Genomic DNA, 10,481 nt, shown 5'->3' on the forward strand with positions numbered 1-10,481 from the left:
GGACCTTGGGGACATCTGGGAGAGAGTGACACCAAGCGGTTAAAATCGCACTGCCAGAAAATAATCCAGCAGCCACATTATTCCACGTCTTTTCCTATAAAATACCTGCCTGGATCATCCCAAATCTGCTGGAGAAGGAAGTGGGGAAGGAATTCAGCTCCTGTACAACTCCCTGGTACAGGTGCTGCTGTCTTGGAATTATTATTATTAATATTATTATTGTTATTTATTAACATTATTATTACTATTATTATTTTTTCAAATAATTAAGAGCTTCTCCTTTCCCAGGACAGGCACCAGGAAAATAATTGGAGAATAAATAAATATTAGAAATAAATATAAAAATAATAATGATACAAATCCTGCTGTGCATTCAGCACCTTCCCTTATCTCTCACCTGTTTCTAAGAGTGCCACATTCAAGGCTCAAGGAAATATAGGAAAATAGCCAAAAAGTAGGAATTTTGACCATTTTTCCCCACAAAATATAATTAAAATCCCGGTTCCAGGGTTAGACCTGCCAAAGACATGCTGGAATTTACCATTTCCATTTGTTTTCCGCCTCTTTTTCTTCTTTCTGTTTTTTAGTCTTTAGGTTCTTTTTTTCTTTCTTTTCTTCTCCTTTTTCTTCTTCTTCCTTAGATTTCCCTTTCCCAGTTTTCCCGGGGGTTTCCTCCTCTTCCCTCTTTGTCTCTTTTGTCTCCCCCTTGGGCTTTTTCTTCTTGTTTTTCCTCTTTTTCTCTTTCCCTGGAACATCTCCCTTCCCTTCATCCTCCTCCTCCTCCTTCACCTCCTGCCCCATCCCTGCGCTCCCAGTCTCTCCCAATCCTTCTTCCCCTTTCCCATCCACCTCTTCCTCCTTTATTCCTTTTCCATCTCCACTTCCCTTTCCCACCCTCCTCTCCTCTTCACCTCCCACTCCTCCCTCTCCCTCCTCATCTTTCTCCATCTCTTGCTCCTCTTCCAGCAATTTTTCCTTCTTTATTTTCCTCTTTCCCACCTTTTCCATCCCCTTCACTTTCCTTTTCCTGTGCTTCTTTGCTTTCCCTGTCTCCTGCTTTTTTTCCCCATCATCCCATCCCTGGCTGCTGCATCTCTGTCTCTTGGCTCTTCCCTGTCCCCCTTCCCAATTCCTGCCCTCATTCCCCTCAATGCCATCCATCAAATCCTCAAATTTATCCTTCCTCCCTCTTTTCCTCTTCAATCCCTTTCCCTGTTTATTTTCCTCCTGTTTCTTCCCTCTTTTCTTCTTTACTCCCTTTTCCTGCTTGTTTTCCTCCTGTTTCTTCCCTATTTTCCTCTTCAATCCCTTTTCCTGCTTGTTTTCTTCCTGTTTCTTCCCTATTTTCCTCTTCAATCCCTTTTCCTGCTTGTTTTCCTCCTGTTTCTTCCCTATTTTCCTCTTCAATCCCTTTTCCTGCTTATTTTCCTCCTGTTCCTTCCCTCTTTTCCTCTTCAATCCCTTTTCCTGCTTGTTTTCCTCCTGTTTCATCCCTTTTTTTCGTTCCGGGGCTTGGGAATCCTCTTCCTGCTGTGGGATAGTGGGATCCAGCTCCTTCTCCTCAGTCTCCCTCACAGCTGTGAGCCCCACATCCCTCTCCAAAGGATCTCCAGAGGGGGATGCGACCCCACCAGCAACACTTCCACTTGGGAGCTGTGGGAAAGCAGGAATAAGGGAAGGGATGTTGGGAAAGCAGGAATAAGGGAAGGGATGTTGGGAAAGGACTGGGGTTATCCCAAATCCCAAGTGAAGGAGGAGGAGATGCAGGATTAGGTCTGGGATTTCCCCCCAGTTTCCCTACCCCAATTCCATTCTGGGTCTCCAAGAGCTGCTCTCCCACTGCAGGTCCTGCTCTCTGGGATTTGTCCTGGGATCTACAACGACATCACAGCCAGTTCTCACCACCAGCATTCCCCTCTTCCATCCCAAAGTAGGGAATTGCTCCCTCGTTTCCCTCCAACCACGGCAGCACCACAGATGGAGATGCCCCAAGGCAGCAGGGAATGAACCCAATGAATCCAAGCTGGATTTTATGGGATGAGGGAGCTCAAAGGAGCAGAATCACAAGGTCTCCACACAAAACAGGGGAAATCCTAAGGAAATATTCCCAGAAAAACTCAGGAGAAAAGGTTTGGCAGCATCAACAACACAAAGCAAGGGATCAGGTCAGTCATGGACACACAGGAAAAGGAAGCAGATGGGACACAACTCCTGGGAATGTGGGGATGATTCCAATGGGGAATGGGGAGGGAAAGAACCTCATTAATACAACAGGACAAGGAGTGTCCAGATCCATGATCTCCACCATCCATGTGGGCGAGGAATCCAGGAGTGTTCCCCTGCTCAGCACAGAGCTCAAGTGAATCTTTGGGAATTCTGTGGGATTTTCAGCCATTATAAAGCACCAGCCTGCCCCTGTAATTTCCCCCGAGGCCTCTCCAAGCCAGGCAGGGAGATGTGAGTCTTCAAGTTGTTCATATTCCAGAAATGTCAAGCAAAATAAGAATGAAGAAAGAGCAGCACAGCCTAAACCAAGCTTATGTCTCCTTAGGCTGAGCCTAGGACTCTAGAGGGTGGATTTCGGTGGGGTATGAGGAAAAAAGGCTCCACTGAGAGGGTGGTCAAGCACTGGAAGAAGCTGCCCAGGAATCCCTGGAAGTGTTCCACAAACCTCTGGATGTGGTGCTTTGGGACCTGGTTTAGTGGTGACATTGGATATTTTTCCAATCTTAAGAATTCCGTGAGTTTAATGTTGAGGTGAGTGTCCCTTTCCCACAGGAAAACCCGGGGCTTTTCCTTCTGGATCTTTGTCACCTGCCAACCAAATCCTCTGGTCTGTCCTAGCTAAACTGAAGCCATGGATCAGATCCATTCCCTGCTTTTCCCAGCTCCTCCAGCAGGAACCCTTTGGAAGCACAGCCAGCTGCCCTGATCCTTCCCAAAAAAAAAAAAAAAAAGAGTTCAAAATCCAGTTTCCTTCTCCCAAGCAGGATAATGATCATTCTTCCTGGACTTCCAAATGGAGAATTCCTGCTTTTAGCCAAAATATGCCAAAATTTCTACAACAGCAAGTGTGAATTTTGGCCCCTCTCTATGAATTAATCTAGGCAGACAATTAATTACCAGGCTGTGGGACATCAAAGCAAGGAAAGCCTTCGAGCTGTGTTGGGATGGAAACAAGTTCCCAAAAAAAAAAACCTCAGGAGCCAGATGCTTTTTCCACACTGGAACACAGGTTACTCAATCCTCATTAAATTCCTTAGCGAAAATCATCCTGCAAAACACGCTCAGCCCCCCAGTCCCATTGGCAGGGAGCAGATCCATGAGTCAGAAGGCAAAATTTTGGGATCAGCTCCTTCCTCCAAAGGTTTTATTAGAGGCCTCTCACTGGGAATTTTTAAGAGGCAGAGAGGATTAACCAGCTTTAGGAATTCTGCTTCCTATCTCAGCCAGGATCTAGAGGGAAATAACAGCCTTTTCCCAGGATTTGGGAGGGTGGTTGTTCCCACCAGGACTTTCCCAAATTTATGTAGGAATGTGCACCTGAGCAATCACAACCTGCTGACTGGGGAGGGTGGATGGGGCTGGAACTTCCCTTTCCACCCTCAAATCCCAGGGTGGAGAGTGAAATTCTACTTGGGACATTTTTTTGGAAAGCTTTAAAGTCATTGAAAACACCAGGATGTGGAGAAGCTGCTCCGGGAAGGCACCAACAACCCAGGAGGGAAAAACCAGGATTGTGCAGCTCCAAAGGGAGAAGAAAAAGGACAAAATTCCAGTTCCCTGGAAGAAAAACAATCCAAAAAATGACCCAACTCACCTGGAAGAGTCTTCCAGCCCCACTGGTGGCCCTTGAGGGGGGTTTGCTTTGGTGTCCTCCTGGAAAATATCAAGGATTTGGGAAAAGTTCCCTGGCACAGGTATCCCAAAGCAGCACCTTCCCCTCCCTCAGCCCCCTTGGCTGGAATCCAGGAACCCAAAACACCAGGTTTTTCCATGTTTTAGAGTTTTATGGGGTTAGGAAATCCCCGGTTTCCTTCCAGCAGCACAATAAAGGAATTCTATGGATAAATATAGGAAAGCTCCCAGCCCTCCTCAACCACCTGCTCATTGGAAGCACTGCTGGGAGAGCAATCCAGGGAACAGACGGGATGGGAGGGCTCCAAAATAAAGATGGATCAAATTCCAGGTGCTTGGAAGATGAAATCACCCTTGCAGCAGATGGCAAGAGGGAAAGAGAGGTGGGGAGCAAAGCCATAAGGTGGGAAATACAAGGATGAGAAGGAAGCAAGGAAAAAGATACAGAACACAGGGGTTAGGATCTAAAAGAAAATGAGCTTGGAGGGAAAACAAACACATCCTTAAAATCTGACTCTTGGAGGCCACTTAAAATCCTGGAGAAAGAAAAAAAAAAATCAAAATATTTGGAAAATGGGGATACAAGCTAAAAGAAAGTGAGCTCAGAGGAGATACAAGGAGATCCCTAAAATCTGACCTATGGAGGCCACCAGAAATCCCAGAGAATGGAGAAAAATCCCTCAAAATATAAGGAAAATGGGAACCTAAAAGAAACCAAGCTCAGAGAGGACATGGAGCTCCAAATTCCATCCCTTGGAGGCCACCAGAAATCCTATTCCACTGTTTTTCCACTTGTTTTCCAGGCTAGAACCATCCTCTTCTGCTCCTGACCGCACAAGGCATCCCAAAACTCATCCTAGCCTCATCCAGGGCTTGCCAAGCATGGAGAGTCTCACTCTAAATCCTGACTTCCCCAAGTTTCTCTTCCCAAGGCTTTCAAGGGAAGCCAAAACCACACAGGGATTTTTCCTGAAAGCTGCTGGGTGAACTCATTAAGGGGAAAATAAAACTCTGAGTTAATTACAGTTTGGTTACGTCCACATAAACTTTCATTCCCTGGGAACACGCCTGCTCTTGGATTCACAATCCTTCAGAAACCTTGAAATTCTGAAGTTGGGAAATTCAAGAAGAGGCATGACCTTCCAAGGTCATTCCTGCTGCCTGCAAATGCCTGATGGTTATACTGGGAATGCCAGGACCACACCCTTGGGGGGTTTCGAGGCTGCTCCTTGAATTTGATCCATCCAGGGGAGTTTGGGGACACTTGGGATCCTGTTTGTGAGAGGGATGGAAAGAGGGGAAAAAGGAAAAGCATCTCTGCTGGGTTTACACACCAAGAGGACAAATTAACACAGGAAAAGCAAAATATAGTGGGAATTTTCTGGGATTTATGCTCTCCAGGACCAGCCAAGGATCATGGAAGGGTTTGGGTTGAAAAGGACCTTAAGGATTATCTCACTTGACCCCCACTTTCCACTATCCCAGGTTGTTCCAAGCCCCATCCAAACTGGCCTTGGACACTTCCAGGGGGATGTGAACAAGGAAAGCAGTGAAAACCAAATTCCTGAGGAAGGAATTCCCAAATTCCCAACCCCTGCTTAGGAAGTGAGAGTCACCCATACCCTGGTGCTCCCCACTGGCACCAGTTTGGGCCAACACCAAAACGTGACGTATCCAACCCCCAAACCAGGAAATTCATTCCTTAATTTAATTCCAGATGCTCAAAAGCTCCTTCCAGGGGCTGGCAGCAGACCACAGGGCAGCACCCTCCCAGCTCCTTTGGGAACAAAGCACAGGAATGCTCCCCAATCCTTCAGCAGAGCGACCAGCACGTACCAACCCGGATGCAGCTCCCTCCTCGGCTTGGATCCCATTCCAGAGGCTCGAGCCAAGGCATTTCCCATCTGCAGCCTCCTGCTTCAGGGAGCTTCTTGGCCAGAAAGGGGACAGAGAAGGGACACACATAGTTTAGGGTCATAGAATGGTTTGGGTTGGAAAACCGTGTTTTTCCAAGCTGTTTCCATGGGCAGGGACAGCTTCCACTATTCCAAGCTTTTCCACACTCCATCCAGCCTGGCCTTGGACGTTTCCAGGGATGGGGCAGCCACAGCTCCTTTGGGAAGCCCCTGCCAGGGGCTCACCACCCTCCCAGGGAAGAATTCCTTCTCGATATCCAAACCTTCCATCCTTAAGGTGATCCCCTTTTCCCATCACTCCATATCCTTTATTTTTCCCCTATTAAAAACTCCTTTTGATAACCAAAGCAACACAAGGGAAGCAGAGCTGGATGTGGCATTCCCATGGGACAACCCAGATGGAAAAGCCCAGCCCTGCAGATCCCATCTCCATCCCAATCCAAGGATTGACCTGCTGATGATGTTCTCCTGCAGTGGCTTTTCCGTGACTTTTGATGGTTTCTTCTTCTTCCCTTTTACCGTGGGAGGCTTTGCACCGGGACAGAGCAGGATAAAGGAGAGGGAAGTTCATACCATGGCTTTGAGTCCCGCGGAATTTTTGGGATAATTACAAGGGTCACCCCAAGGCACAGAGGCGGGGTTGGTACCTTCACTGTACATTCCAGCTCCTTCTTCTTCTTCACCGGGAGCGCCTTTGGCTCGTCCTGCCCCTTTTCCAACTCATACTTTCGCTTCCTGGGATAAGGAAGAATTGATCCCACTGAAACCAACCCCTTAGTGGTGACAATAAACCACGGCACGATGCCATACTTCCTCATCCTTGTATCCAGCAGCACCAAAAATTGCTTCCCAAAAGGAATTCTGGAGGAATTTCTCTGCTTGAGTGCTGAAATTCCCAGGAAAACCAATGGGATAATAAAGCTGGAGCCCCCCCAGAATTCCCTGCCATGCTCCATGGTACCCACCTGCTACTGCTCTTCACCCCATTGTCTTTTGACACCCCCATAACTCTGTCATCCACAATTTCCTGGGAGTGCTGAGGCAGAGAATCCAAGGTCAGTCACTGGAATGAGATGGAAACAGCACAGGGTTGGTGCCACCCCAGTTCTGCTCTCCAAGGAAACCCCAACAGCTCAGTCCCAAAGTCTGGAGCCCACAGAGGCAAGCTCACATTTGTTGAGGACCCATGTAGAAAAAAAGAAGGAAAATCCTTTAGCTCAGTCCCTGAAATTCTGTTGGAGGGGACAAAGTAAAAGACAATAAAAGGGAAAAAGAGGGAATTCCCTAAAACTGTTCAGGAATTCACCAGAGAGCTTCCACTATGACAATTAACAATAATTAAGCACAGCAGAAAAGCAGAATAAATTGAGATACTGGGGCCCCACCACCACCTCTCCCCTCTCCTCATGGAACAGCCAGACTCTCCCAAATCCCTGTTTTCCCTAGAAACTCAAGAGATGCAAGGAATAAAGGTCATATTCCTGCTCCCCATCCATGAAAAATCTCCACAATGAGGAAAAAAAAAACCCTGGGATTTCCTCAAGGAGGTAAATAAAAACCAATATGAAACCTCCTGAAAACTTTTCTGGGAGTAGAAAACACTTGGAAAAACTCCCTATTTTACCAGGCTTTGCTGTGCCAAGAGCATTTGCAGTTGGGATGAAGCTCAGTTGGTACAGGAGAACATTCCCAATCCCAGCCAGCCTGGAAAAGACCTCACTCCTCACCCAGCTGCTTCCCTAAGGGAAATCCCCCCTCTCCCAGGAAAACCCTTTAAAGTCTCCCTCAGCCTGATTGGAAGCTCCCAGCCCAGGATGCATCCTGGGAAATGAAGCTTTAGCCCAAAAGTTGAATTTTGGGAATGTCCTTCAACCAGCAACTCCTCAGCAAGGAGACCTGGGAAGCAGGGAAATACTTTGGACCAATCAAGTAGAGAATGGGGCCAAAAATAGGGATTTAAAAATAATCTGAAAACACCTACTCGGCAGGAGATGTTTCCTCTTTAATTGCATCATTAAATTAATCCCCAAATCCATCTTTTCTCAGCTGTCTCTCATCCATCAGAGCTCCGTGGGTGGATGTGGAGGGGTCTGGGCACAAAGCCCAGATCCCACAGGATCTTACTGCCCATAACCCTCATCCTGAAACCCATCCCACTCCTTTCCAGCCCTTTTCATGGGATGAGTCCATTGCTTCCACCTGCCCCTGATGTCATCAAGAACCTCATCCCAGCTGAGCCTCCCGATGTCCTCATCCATCCCAAACCAGGTGTAAGCAGCACACCTGGGAAGGGAGTGGGGAATAGGGATAATGGGAAAAAGCTTTCCCCAATTTGGGGGAGAAAAGAAGGATCCAGGGAGGTCTCAGAGCCCCTTCCAGTGGCTGAAGGGGCTCCAGGAGAGCTGGAGAGGGACTCTGGAAAAGGAATGGAATGACAGGACAAGGGGAATAGCTTTAAACCGGAATAGGGCAGGTTAGATGGGATATTAGGAAGGAATTCTTGGCTGTGAGGGTGGTGAGGGGCTGGAATGGAATTCCCAGAGAAGCTGTGGCTGCCCCTGGATCCCTGGAAATGCCCAAAGCCTTGGATCGACCTGTTCTAGTGGAAGGTCTCCCTGCCCTTTGTACTGGATGACCTTTCAAGCCCGTTCCAACCCAAACCATGTCGTAATTCCAGGAAAACTCAAGGATTTGGGTGAATAAAGGGCACTGCTCCTTGAGGAATCCCCAGCCAGGATGAGTAGCGGGGCCTCGAATTCCCCTGGGAAGGTCCCGCCCGGTTGGCGGCCGGGGGTGGGAGCGGAAACCCCCGGAGGAAGGGCTGGATCTGGGAAAGCCTCTTTGATCCCTGTTGCGCCATCCTGGGAAAAACACATCCAAGCCACCTTTCTGGCTGGATGAGTGGAGGTTGTCCAGGGATGGGAGCCAGCCCCGGGGAAGGGAGCAGGGAAGGACAATTTCAAGCCGGGGCTTGTTTGCTCTTGGCTGCATCCTTCCAAGGACAGCTTGGATTTGGATTTCTCCCATTTTCCCTGAATTCAATAAGATTTACTCAGCTTGGTGGAGGTTTCTCCTAAGTTTTCTATGTCCATGATGGGAGAAGATGGGTTTTGCAGGGATGTGAGCTGGGAAAAACCTGTCCTAGCCTGGAGCAGCTCCAGTTTGCTCCTCAGTCCCACGCAAGCACAACCTGGGATAAATCCAGGTCTTTAAATAAAAAAAAGAGCTGGGATAAATCCACAGCTCTTTGCCATGAGGGGAATTAGAATGGGATGGGTCCATCCGGAGCTCTGCTTGGGAAAAGTGGAGCACAAAGGGGGTTTGGCTCATCCTTAGGGAAAACCAGACTGGAATGGGATCCCTGCACGGTTTGGTGACACCACAGCAGCTGTTGGGGGATGTATCCATGAAATATTCCAGATTAATCAGTAATTCCACTTTTCTAGTACAGCCTTTCCTTTTGGATTGGAAAATCCTGGAGGAAGAGAAGCCCTTCCCTGTGATCACACAGTCATTGAAGCCCTGAGATGAGAAAAAATAACTGGGAAAGGGTGGAACGGGTTTAATAAATGCAGTTATAAAGTAACTCCACACCCTATAAAACATTTAATCTATCTTGGGCTAATATTTTCCACCCAATAAACAGCTGGATTTGCATGGAATTCCCCGTGTCCCGCTGGTATGAATGGGATTTATCTCTCATTAATTTCATTGTGGCCCACATAAAGACTCAGGGTGCTTCTTGTGCTTAGTGACAAAGGTTCGGAGCGGGAATATGGGGCAGGATTTGCCTGCAAAAAGGAATAAAGAGGATTTAATTTTATTTCTTCATTAATTTTTTATTATGTTTCTTACTAAACTATGGTTTATGCAGGACCAGCTGCCATGGGTACAAGAGGGCAAGGGCACAGCAGCCCAGATGTTGAGGAGAGGAGGGGGGGGAACCCTGGGGAGGGGCAGAATGAGGGAGGGACCGCCCAGATGTGGCCAGGGGCGTGCAGGAGTACACCTGGTTAGAAGTTGAGCAGCCCAGATGTGGCTGGGATGGGGACGGGGGCTCCTTGTGGTAGGTGGGGTCATCCAGATGTGTCCGGGCTGGGAACAGACAAGCAGCCAGATGTGAGGCAGGGAGTGGGGACAGGCGCAGATGTGGCTGGAATTGGGAAAGTGACTTGGCTGGAATCGGGGGTCGTCCAGATGTGGCCGGGGTGGGGAAGGCGCCCCTTGTTTTAGCTGGGATCATCCAGATGTGTCCGGACTGGGATCAGAGCCCGCCCAGATGTGGACCCGGGAGGGGGGACCCGAGTCCAGCCGCGGCGGTGGGCGGGGCTTGTAGCCCCGCCCCTTGGTGACGTCACCCGCGTTCTAATTCCCACCGTTGCCACAGGCAACGGCCCCTCCGCTCCTCCCCCCGCCGCCTCTCCCAATCCCACACTTCTATTGGGCAGAATAGTTGTCCGTCAACGCTGCAACGCTCTCTCATTGGTTGTGTTGCGGCTAGGCCCCGCCCCTCCGCCCTGCTTATGCCCCGCGCTCGGCGGAGCCGCCGCGATCGCTCTGGGGCTGGCGGGGCCTGAGGGGGCGCCGGGGGTGAGCGGGGGCGCGGCCGGAGGGTCCCGGGGCACCCCGGGGTGGGGTTGTCGGTCGGCGGGGTTCGGCTCTGGAAGGAAGCTCCGGGGGGGTCCCCTTGGCTGGAGTGTCTCTAGG

Source organism: Poecile atricapillus, chromosome 2 (assembly GCF_030490865.1).
Source record: "Poecile atricapillus isolate bPoeAtr1 chromosome 2, bPoeAtr1.hap1, whole genome shotgun sequence".
NCBI classification, from domain to species: domain Eukaryota; kingdom Metazoa; phylum Chordata; class Aves; order Passeriformes; family Paridae; genus Poecile; species Poecile atricapillus.